A 10031-nucleotide genomic window follows, 5' to 3' on the forward strand; every position below is an offset into this window, starting at 1 on the left:
AAGAGTGTGAGGAAGGCTGCCTGCCTTCCAGCTCAGGTTGCATGGCAGAGGTTAACTGGGCACGTCAAGAGATGGAGAGGAAACTTTTTTCAGAGTTTGAACAGCATGTAAAGCACCATAATGGTGCATTTCAGTACCTTTTAAAATGTTCAAACTTGTTTACATTTCTTCACAGAACTACGCTTTGACATTAAATGTGGCTGAGATTCCCTACTGCTAAATAAGTCCACCTCTAAACGCAGTTCACTTGCTGTAACATGCAACATTTATAGTAGCAACGACTAAATTCAGTGTTTTTTCTTCCCAGACTTTTGAAGATAAATTGGTCTCCATCTTCAAAACTTACCCAGGTGCTGTTAAATCGCTTTGTGGTTTTTCAGTTGTGCTTTCAAAATGTAATTGTTGTTCTCCTCCTTCCAGAAAAAAAGGGCGGTATAAAGCCTATTTACTTCATTTATTCAGTTTTACACAGTTAAATTAAGTGAAATAAGAGCTTGATTCAGATCCCTTTGGTTTCAGGAGCAGTCTTTCCACTGAATATTAGTCAAGGCTTAAATGAAGATCAGAAGGCGATCCAGGGCTCATTTACATTTAATAAGCTCTTCAGCTGTTCCTTTTAGACTTAAATATTATTGGAGGGTTTTCAAACCCCGCAGCATGTATTGCCTTGCTTGCTTGTCAACATGTGTGTTCTTTGTAGTTAGTTGACAGGGCATTCGCTCCATTAGTACAGCAAACTTCACAGCACCTTTATTGTTTGAAGCATTAACTATGGTTTATCTTAGTCCGTCTGCAGTCTTTGTCTTGTTTTAGCCTCACTGAGAAGGCGATCTCATTCCTAAGGGACAAGATGTCTCCTGGGGAGTTTTGGAGTGCAGAGCCCCCTTCCTGCAGCTTTCCAAGCTGGAATCCGTAGGAGGCTGGACCTTGCAAGGACCAACCTCGCTACAGACTAGCTTCAGAGGATGCATCGTGCAGTGCTGCCACTATATGAGCCCAGAGACTTGTTGCAGCATCCCGTGTGGTTGCTGGCAGCACTTGACTTCAGTGGACAGCCATGCGCAGAAGTAGATGGGGTTACCATGGAGGTGGGCACGCGTAGTTCAAGGCAGCGAACAAAACTTGCATGGTTGCTGTTGTGTTTTCAGCAGTTCTCCAGGTATATTGCAGTCTCTGGAGATGGCAGTCTAGTCATCAGAGAGAGCTTCATGTATTTGTGTGTGTGCATATATCTATTTATTGGTAAAAAAAGTAAGAATGTGTTGCATTTGTAGTAGCAAGCTTTTAGTCTTCTACTTGGAATCAGATGTAAGTGGTTTCTCTTGCACTTTTTGAGTCAGTATATGAGTGCTCACATAAAATTCACACCTCAAGGGATTCAGAAATAACATGAACAAGCACCGTGGCTTATTTCAACGTAAGACTTGATTTAATATAAATAAAAAAACCCATGTGATATCTTTTCATTGGAAGGCACAAATGAAAACATGCAATTGCAGCGTCTTAAGAAATCCCATGTGGTAAAATGTTCACAGCAGTTTGATGACTTTAACTCTCGTTTCTCAAATTAACTCATTTTGAAACAATTTTAAACAATTCTGTGCTGTTGTAACTAGAAGCTGATCCCTCATTTTCACGGGCACATTTCCTCAGTTTCTTTTTATTGTGCTATAAAACCCCACTGCTCCATAGATGTTGCCAGAATAAACAACAGTGAAGAATGTAGCTTTGTTTGACCACAGACTCACGTATCTGTTGTCATCGACTTGTTTTCCCAAAGATCCTGGTGTAGATCTTGAGATGCCACATCCCTGCCACACGTCTCCCCAGATTAAAGGCTTGGTGAGCCATGCCCGCTGTTGGACATCTCTTGGCTGCGCTCTACACGGGCTTTTTATACCACTTGGAGCAACACAGTAATACAAAATTCACCATGGATGCCAAAAACTGTTGTGTTTTCTCTAAGCCATCTCCCAGGGCATGAACCTTGTGTGAATGGAGCTGTGTGACAGCCCTTCTCAGGCTCTGGAGCTCTGCCCAGCGGATGCATGTGGATTTTTTGTGATAGGCACAGTAGCTACGCCAATGTGTGAAGCTGGAGGGCAGGAGAGCTGCATCTATGGACCGTTAGCCAGAGGCTGTGCTGCCTGGTGGGCCCATCCTTGGGGAAAACCATCGGAGGGCACAGAGCCTGCTGGGTCTGACACCAGAGTCTTTTGCAAAGCCCTTGCATGGTGTTGTTTTGGGGTTGTCTTCCACTGTTCAAGACAAGCTTACTTCGGTCAGTATGTGGATTCCACACAGCATAAAAGTCACTGTCCTGAAATAAAAGCGTGGGCAATGCTTTCTCTGGGAGGACCCAGCATAAGTGGGATGGCAGTAGTTCCGTCCAGTGTTACCAATATACTCTGCCTTTCCCCGCTCCCGATTTCCTCCACAGCAGTTTCCAAAGTTTCGTTCCTCTCCATAGCACTCGGTGGTGTTTCCCTGTGCCGTATGCTGCTTGGATATCTAAGTAGCGGCTGGCGTTTTGACTTGAAGAGGCACGTTTAGCACCTTAGAGCATCCACCTTCAATCGCTCTGCTGTACATAGCAGGCCTAAAAATGGCAAGCTATGATGTGAACTCAGCACTTTGCGCATCCTTATCTTGATAGATTTGTGGGGCCAAGCTCATCACTCTGCTCCGTCATGCTCACATGGAGAAACTTCTTCAGGGGGACATCTCAAAGTCAGTGGTGACTTTAAATACCACAGACAGTGTGGCCCAAGTTTCTGTAAAGATAAGTAAAAAGGTCCCTGTGTGGTTTTCTGTACAAAATTTATTAAGTGGTGTGTATAAAATTTGTAAACTGTTTGTTATCATTTGAGTATACATGTGTGCGAATGTTTGCATAGTGGTCAATAGATATGAAGTTTCCTTATTCTTGAGTTTTCTTCACTAATAAATCATAGGAACAACTCATTATTTCTGTTCATTGGTGGTTGCACTTGTGATAGACCTGGCTGTAAACCTTGAACAACAGCTCAACAGAGAAAACCCTATGTAAGCTCTTGATTTCCCCAGAGTGTCAGTGGGAGGGACGACCCAGCAGCAGCTCTCCAGCTGCTGGTGGGGACATAGCATCATGGAATCATAGAATGGTTTGTGTTGAAAGGCACCTGCAAAGGTCACCTAATCCAACCTCCCTGCAGTGAGCTGGGACATTTTTAACTAGATCAGGTTGCTCAGAGCCCCGTCCAACCTGACTGTGAATGTTTCCAGGGATGGGGCTTCTACCACCTCTCTGGGCAACCTGCACCAGTGGTTCACTACCCTCACTGGAAAAAATGTCTTCCTTATATCCAATCTAAATCTCCCGTCTTTCAGTTTTAAACCATTACACCTTGTCCTATCACAACAGGCCCTGCTAAAAAAAATTGTGGCCATTTTTCCTATAGGCCGCCTTTAAGTATTGAAAGGCCACAATAAGGTCTTCCTGGAGCCTTTTGTTCCTCAGGCTGACCAACCCCAACTCTCTCAGCCTGTCCTCATAGGAGAGGCGCTCCGCCTTGGGGAGCTTGACATTCCAGCCATTGCTCTCAGTAAAGAGCCCGCAAAACTCAAGGCCGAGTCATACTGCACTAACTGTTGGCCATGCAGCAGGGACATGGGCTGACATGCAGCTTGGCAGAGGGTGGAAGCCAGCGTGGAGCGTCCTGGTGCTGTTGGGAGCCGGAGCTGTGCCCAGCAGCACCCGCTTTGCTGGTAGAGGAGAGCCCTCTAGTGCAGAGGCTGCCACTCTTGGACATGCTGGACCACCCCTGGCAGTTAATGCCGGCTCCTGCCTCCCCTCGCTCGCATTTTACCACCGATGCACCCAGGAGCTGCCGATTTGTTGAGTCAGGTGATGCACTGGTCACCTCTTATTATCCCCAAGTCTTTTTCAGGGCGATTGCATCCCAGCACCCCATTTTCTGTCTAGTATGTGTTCTGCAGTCTTTGATGTAAGACCTTGCCTTTGGCTATAGTTCAAATAATGTTGTTCAGACGGCTCGTTTTCCTAAGTTATAGAAACCTGCCTGTGCAGGTCACCTGTCCCTCTTTGTTACTTAGAACCTGCCAATGTTTGTGTCATCTGCAGGCATCCTCAGCGGTGATGTGATGTCTTCTTACAGACCTCTGACAAAGCCACGCAGGGAAAACTGATCAAAACTGGGTTATCGTTCAGTACCCAGATAGCAATGCTCCCTCCAAAAATTCCCATCTATTAATTCACTTTTAGAAATTGAACTTTTCCCAAACTGTACTAAATTGCAAGGTAACAATTCCTACTTCTTCGAAATTCTGCTGTTTTTTACAGGATATATGTGTATCACTCCCACAGTTTCATCTGAAGGTATTCCGAGGGCAAAGCTCAAACTCTGGGCTAGCCCACTCTGTCCTTGTAGCTGCTCCAAATTTACACCAGTGACAGCAAAAGAAGAATTTAATCCCCTCATCCAGTTCATGTTGAAGCCTGTTGGAAAGACTGGTTTCAGCACATCCCAGTCTGGCCTTAATCTGGAGGATTAATGAAGATACATGTTGAATTAAATAATGGCAACAGAGAAGAAAAATAGAAATATTACTAAATTCTATAAGGGGGGGGCGGGGGGACGAATTACCCTAGGGAATTAGTAAGACTGAATCCCTTGTTGTCAGAGGTCATCACTCAGAAGAAAGTTGTTTGGTATATGATTTTTTTATTATTTCAGGTAGAAGGCACTCACCAGCAATCGAGAAAACTTAAAATTAGATTTAGCTGGAGAACTTGCTATTATCAAGTAAATAGAAATAAGAAACCATCTGGGAAATCTTTCCTTTAAGGCATAGTCATTTTTCTCTACTATGGCATTAGTTTTGGGTCACTTTTGCAATTACAGTTTCCATCTAAATATTTTTAAGAGCTGTGTCACTGTTTTGTTCCCAGTTTGTCCTAATGTTGGAATTAATCTCAGTAAATGCATTACTCTAAACCACACTGTTTGAGCAGGGACTTAGCACAGCCACATGAGGCTGATTTTTCGAATTGTTTTAAATTCGAGTATTTGAATATGTGCAAAAATTATTCTTTTCTGTGGCAGCATTTCCAGTGTCTGAATGCTGTCGTCGTTAAGCTGAAACGGGACTTTTTAGACATCATATGTGTTTGTAACCACTGTTCTCAAGGGAAAACATCTGCCTGTGTCTGAGCACTGTTTGTACTTCTCACTTGTTTTCTAGCTTTTCCTTTCCTTTTCGTAACTTCCTAGAGCTCATCGCGGCAGATTTGGTTTTCTTTTTCTGCCACATGGACTTGCCTCCCTCTTGAAATTCTTACTCTGTATGTAAAACACACTCAATCCAGTAATACCAAAATTTCTCCATCACATATCTCTCTAGTGTTGAGGAACTGGGCAATATTAAGAAGTGTTACTGTTTAAGTGGTTAATCACATATGACGTAATGCCACTTTGTTTTTCCAGACTCTGGCGTTTCGTACCCTGTTTTCCTTAGGCAAAGCATCACATGGTTCTTTCTCTTCCCATCAGAAGTTAGGTTAGCCATGATGACGGATGTCCTGTCTGCCCTAGTACTTCACTGTAAGCCTAAGTGCCTTTATTTGCATCGTTTGACAGTACTAGCTGCCCTTTTCTGGTTTCCACAGTAGGTTATGTGGATCTGTTCAGTAGCTGTAAGGGAATGCTTTGAGGTCAGTTTAAAAAAAAAAATACCTGATACACAGGATCTGCCCTTATAGCTGATGTCCAGATTAGGGCTTGAATGACGCAAGGATATTAATTTAATTTCTGAGGCCCCATTAGGTGAAGGTCAGGGACAGCCTTTGTAAGGGGGGAGCAGTTTTTCTCCTAGGGAGGTGCGTAGAAGCACAGCACAGGGCCAATGATCCCCCGTGTGTTGTGCAGAGGATGCAAGGGGCAGCATTCTGGGATGGTTTTATTGCCCATACAGACCCATATCAAGCAGTTTTTCTTAAAAAATTATTCCAGTTCTCTTGAAAGGTTTTGGTTTTTTTTTTCCCCCCCACTCTAGGTAAGGTGAATTGGTTGTGGACAGCACTGATGGTAGGACGTTGAGTGCTCTTACATCCCCTGACCTTCAGAGGCAGCTTTGTGTCTGGACCAAGTGCCCAGGAAGGAACTGGTCTTCCATGAAATAATAAAAAAAAAAAATCTAAAGTGAAATTACTGCCATTGAGTGTGGAAAGAGGAATATTTATAACTGTGCTGGAAGATTAAACAAATATGTCGTCTGCAAGTTTTGTAATATTGTCAATGACAGCTGGAAAACATGCAGAAAAAGTATATAAATTTATTATGCCAGGGCATATAGAGTTATAAGTGATATATGAAGCATGGAAATGGACTTGCGTGTCTCAGATTGCCTTTGTGAATTATTATTTTGATGCGTCCGTCAGAGAGCCTAAGACAGGCTAAGCACGGACAGAAACAGCTGATGATGTGGGGATTGGGGATAACTTGGTTTCAAAGCATTCTCTGGGGTTTTTCTCAAGTCTGGAACAAATACACGTGACATGATCATGACTTCAGTAATCAGAGATTTTCTGGGGGAAAGATGAAAACAGATTTCACTTGTATCAAGGCAATTGCTGCAGGGACCACTTTGTTTAATCTGAGCTTGTATGGATTTGGGAGAATAGAGTCTCTTAGCGTTATGGCTGGATGGATGCTTTCTGTCTCCCTGCCATCACTTGTGGAAAATACCACTTAGGAAATTATTTAGTTTCACTCCACTTCTTTGGGTTGCACAAGGAAAAAAGGCAGCTGAGGAGCAGAGAGTTGCAGAGGGTGAGCTTGTTTGCATCACACAGAAACACTCCTTTAAGGCCGAGTTTGGTACAGAGAAGGGGAGCAAGCACGTCTGTGAACAGAGAGAGGTTTTTAGTACCCAGGGCAGCCAACCCTGCACTTTTCATAAGCAGTAAAATTCAGTGAGTTTGCATCTATCGGTGTGGTGTGTCTTTGTTCAGCTCTTTGATTGGTGCTGTCGTATATGGAACCTGATGTTTTGGCTCATTTTAGCAGTATCTGCTGGGTTTCTAGGCTGTTGAGGTAATGCTGTCACTGATGCAAGATCAACATCCCTTTGGCATTTAGGGAGTGCGGCATGTGTGCTAAGAGCTGTATCGTATAGAAATGAAATGCTTCACGGTGGTAATCCCGTACTGCTGCCCTGGGCTGCCTCCACATTGCAGGGGTGGTGGCTGGGGCTCTGGGGGCCTGGTGGGTCACCCAAGCTGTGGCACGAGAGCCCCGTGCTCCCAGCAGAGAGCACCACTCTCAGTGCTGTGGCAGACAACAGCCTCCTGGGATGTTCTCTCTGTGTCAGAACTTTCCAGACTGGCTGTATTTTTATTATGTTAGCATCATCGATAAGAGCAAAGCTTTCATGTGTTAGGCATCAGCCCATGCCCTCAAGCTGAGTTCTGGATCTCAGCTTTTCTGCTCGTCAGGGACATTCTTACCCTGAAGTATTGTTGGGAAACTTCTCTGGTTTTTGGTTTTGGTTTTTTGTTTGTTTTTTTTTACTCTCCTTTATAGCTGTAAAATGTGCTGCAGCCATGTGTAAGTGTCCACATGAGACATAATAAATACACAGTACGTACTACCACAGCCCTTGGCAGTACCACGCGAATATCCAAACCCACCACTGACTCCTAAACCTGGACAGTAATGGCTTTGCTACACATTCAAACAAAAGTATATCATGAATATGTGTGGCATCAAAACCTGCCTTTGGACGGCAAATAGGTCAAGCTCAGTAGAGGTTGGACCATAATATAATCCATCCACTCAAGCATGCACATCCTACTTAAAACTGCAGAGCGAGGCAGGCACCTCATTGTCTGTGCTTGTGCCTCTGGCCAGAATGGCATCCACACTGCAGCATTATATACAGTTAATTATAGCATGTATCGTTTCAAAACACAGTTTTCATAACCAAAGAAATTGTAGGAATAGTGTTATTCATCAGATGAAAGTAGGCCGTTTTCTTTTCTTTCCAAATGTTCTAGTTGGAAAGTTATCCAGCACCTTTGCCTGAGTTCAGTAATACTGCTGCAGGGGTTTAGCTGGTTTTGTTTGATTTGGGTTTTATTTGCTCAGCATATACTGCTTATGTCCCAGGTTCTCACTTGGTAAATACTGTGTGATGAATGCTGCTTTTTGGATGTACTTAGATCTCTTTGTGGCAAACACGGATTTGGCCTTGTATCTCTGAACAAACAAAAAATTGTGCATGAGGGGGCAAGCTCCTGTCGGATGGTCTGGCTGATGTTAGCCATACACTGCTGAGAGCTTAACAGGAGCAACCCATTTTCTTTTGCTCTCTGATCTTAACTAACATCTCATCCTTGTCTACCTTTTACTGCCTGGAGGGTGTGATGAACCTGATGGAGGAGACGAATGGGTTTGCATGTAGCTTAAAGACACCTTTGGTAGAGAGCCATTAAAGTCATCTCTACTCACAGAACAGGGGAATAAAGTAGGTCCTGGAGGTCCAACCTGAAGCCTCCTTAGAGCTCATTATGTCTGGATTTCCCTCTGCAGCTTAGCAAGCTGGCAAGCTCCTTCTCTTGACTATTTGCTCCTGCCTCCTCACTGTCCTCAAAGCCGTTTCCAGTGCAGCGGTTCACGGGACACCATAGTGAGCCAAATTAGCGAGCTTTCCTGAGCTAAAAATACCCTCTGTCCATTTATTTATTTATTGTTCTGTATTATTTGTAGCTTGGATCAACTCTTTGGCGTGGTTCACTGAGTGGCCCAATGGGAGAGGGAGAAGCGTAAGAGTAACCATGCCCTCCACCTGCTCTGTCAGCCGTGACCTAGTAAGCAGTGAAAAAGTCTGTGTTTTTCAAGATGGTTGACCCAAGTTCAAAGCTCCAACACCTGTCTGATCTCAAGGGAAGCACATTCAACTGTGTGCAGTTTCTCCTAGGGCTCGTTTCAGTGAGCTGGACTGTTTTGTTGTACGCCCTGACTGGTGCCAAGCTGTCTAAGGTCAATCGTGGGCATGGGTGGCCAGCCCCTGTTAAACTGGCCCCATTTACTAGCAGTTGCCACTCTGATCCCAAACAGATGTTTATCTAGATGTATAATGAGAAATAACTGAGGAATGTGACTGAATAGCCTTGTTTTAAACAAGGACAAAGAGTATTTAATCTGGTAGATCCTTAATGGTGATGACTGTACTGAGAAGTAACATTCTCAGCAAGTGGTTTTGACAATTGATAAATGTGCTTTTATCACTGCTTATTAAGTTATATTTCCTACTAATAAAACATCAGTTGTTTGGTAAATCTTCAATAGGCGTTGTCTTACGTTACTAGCTCCGAAACGTATTTCCAGCTTTGTAAGAGTCTGTGTTGTGTGCTTTACAGTACCCCACCCAAGTGGTGTTCCAGTTTGTGACTGGTGCTTACAGGAATTACGGCTCTAAAAAAGCCTTGTTTCATTTATTATTTTTCCCAAGTTGAAAGAATGCGATTCTTTCAGTGTGTTATCGAAAGCCGTAAGGTCATGCTGGGGTTGCATTATAGTGGTGATGAGATAATGGCTTCCTTTTGTTCCCACTGAAGAGCAAAGTTGGGCTGAAGCTTTCCACCTGGAAGGTGTTCTGAAGATTTTTACCACATTGCCTTCTGTATTGTTCTCCTTTCCTCTGTATTAGCATAACTCAGAGATGGTTTTATTTCACTTGTGTAATCATAGCTCAGGCAATGGCTGGATGAGTACAGAATTTCTAAGGCTTCTGTGAGGTTTTTTTTAAGGCAATTTGCATTTTGCGCTTTCATTGCAATCGAATATAGTGATGATTACTTTTGTCAGTTCCTCTAGGCTTGGTAAAGCAGAGTAATAGAATTTCAGGTAGGAAATAATTTTTCTGTCATGCCATTACAAACGTTTGTAATCTCAGTGGTCCTCTGCATACCACTGTTTCCTTCCCCATAAGCAAAGCAGGCTCAGGTGGATTTGTGTGCCAAAGCTGAA

The sequence above is a fragment of the Buceros rhinoceros genome, unplaced genomic scaffold (genome assembly GCF_000710305.1).
Source record: "Buceros rhinoceros silvestris isolate BGI_N320 unplaced genomic scaffold, ASM71030v1 scaffold7752, whole genome shotgun sequence".
Lineage (NCBI taxonomy): Eukaryota > Metazoa > Chordata > Aves > Bucerotiformes > Bucerotidae > Buceros > Buceros rhinoceros.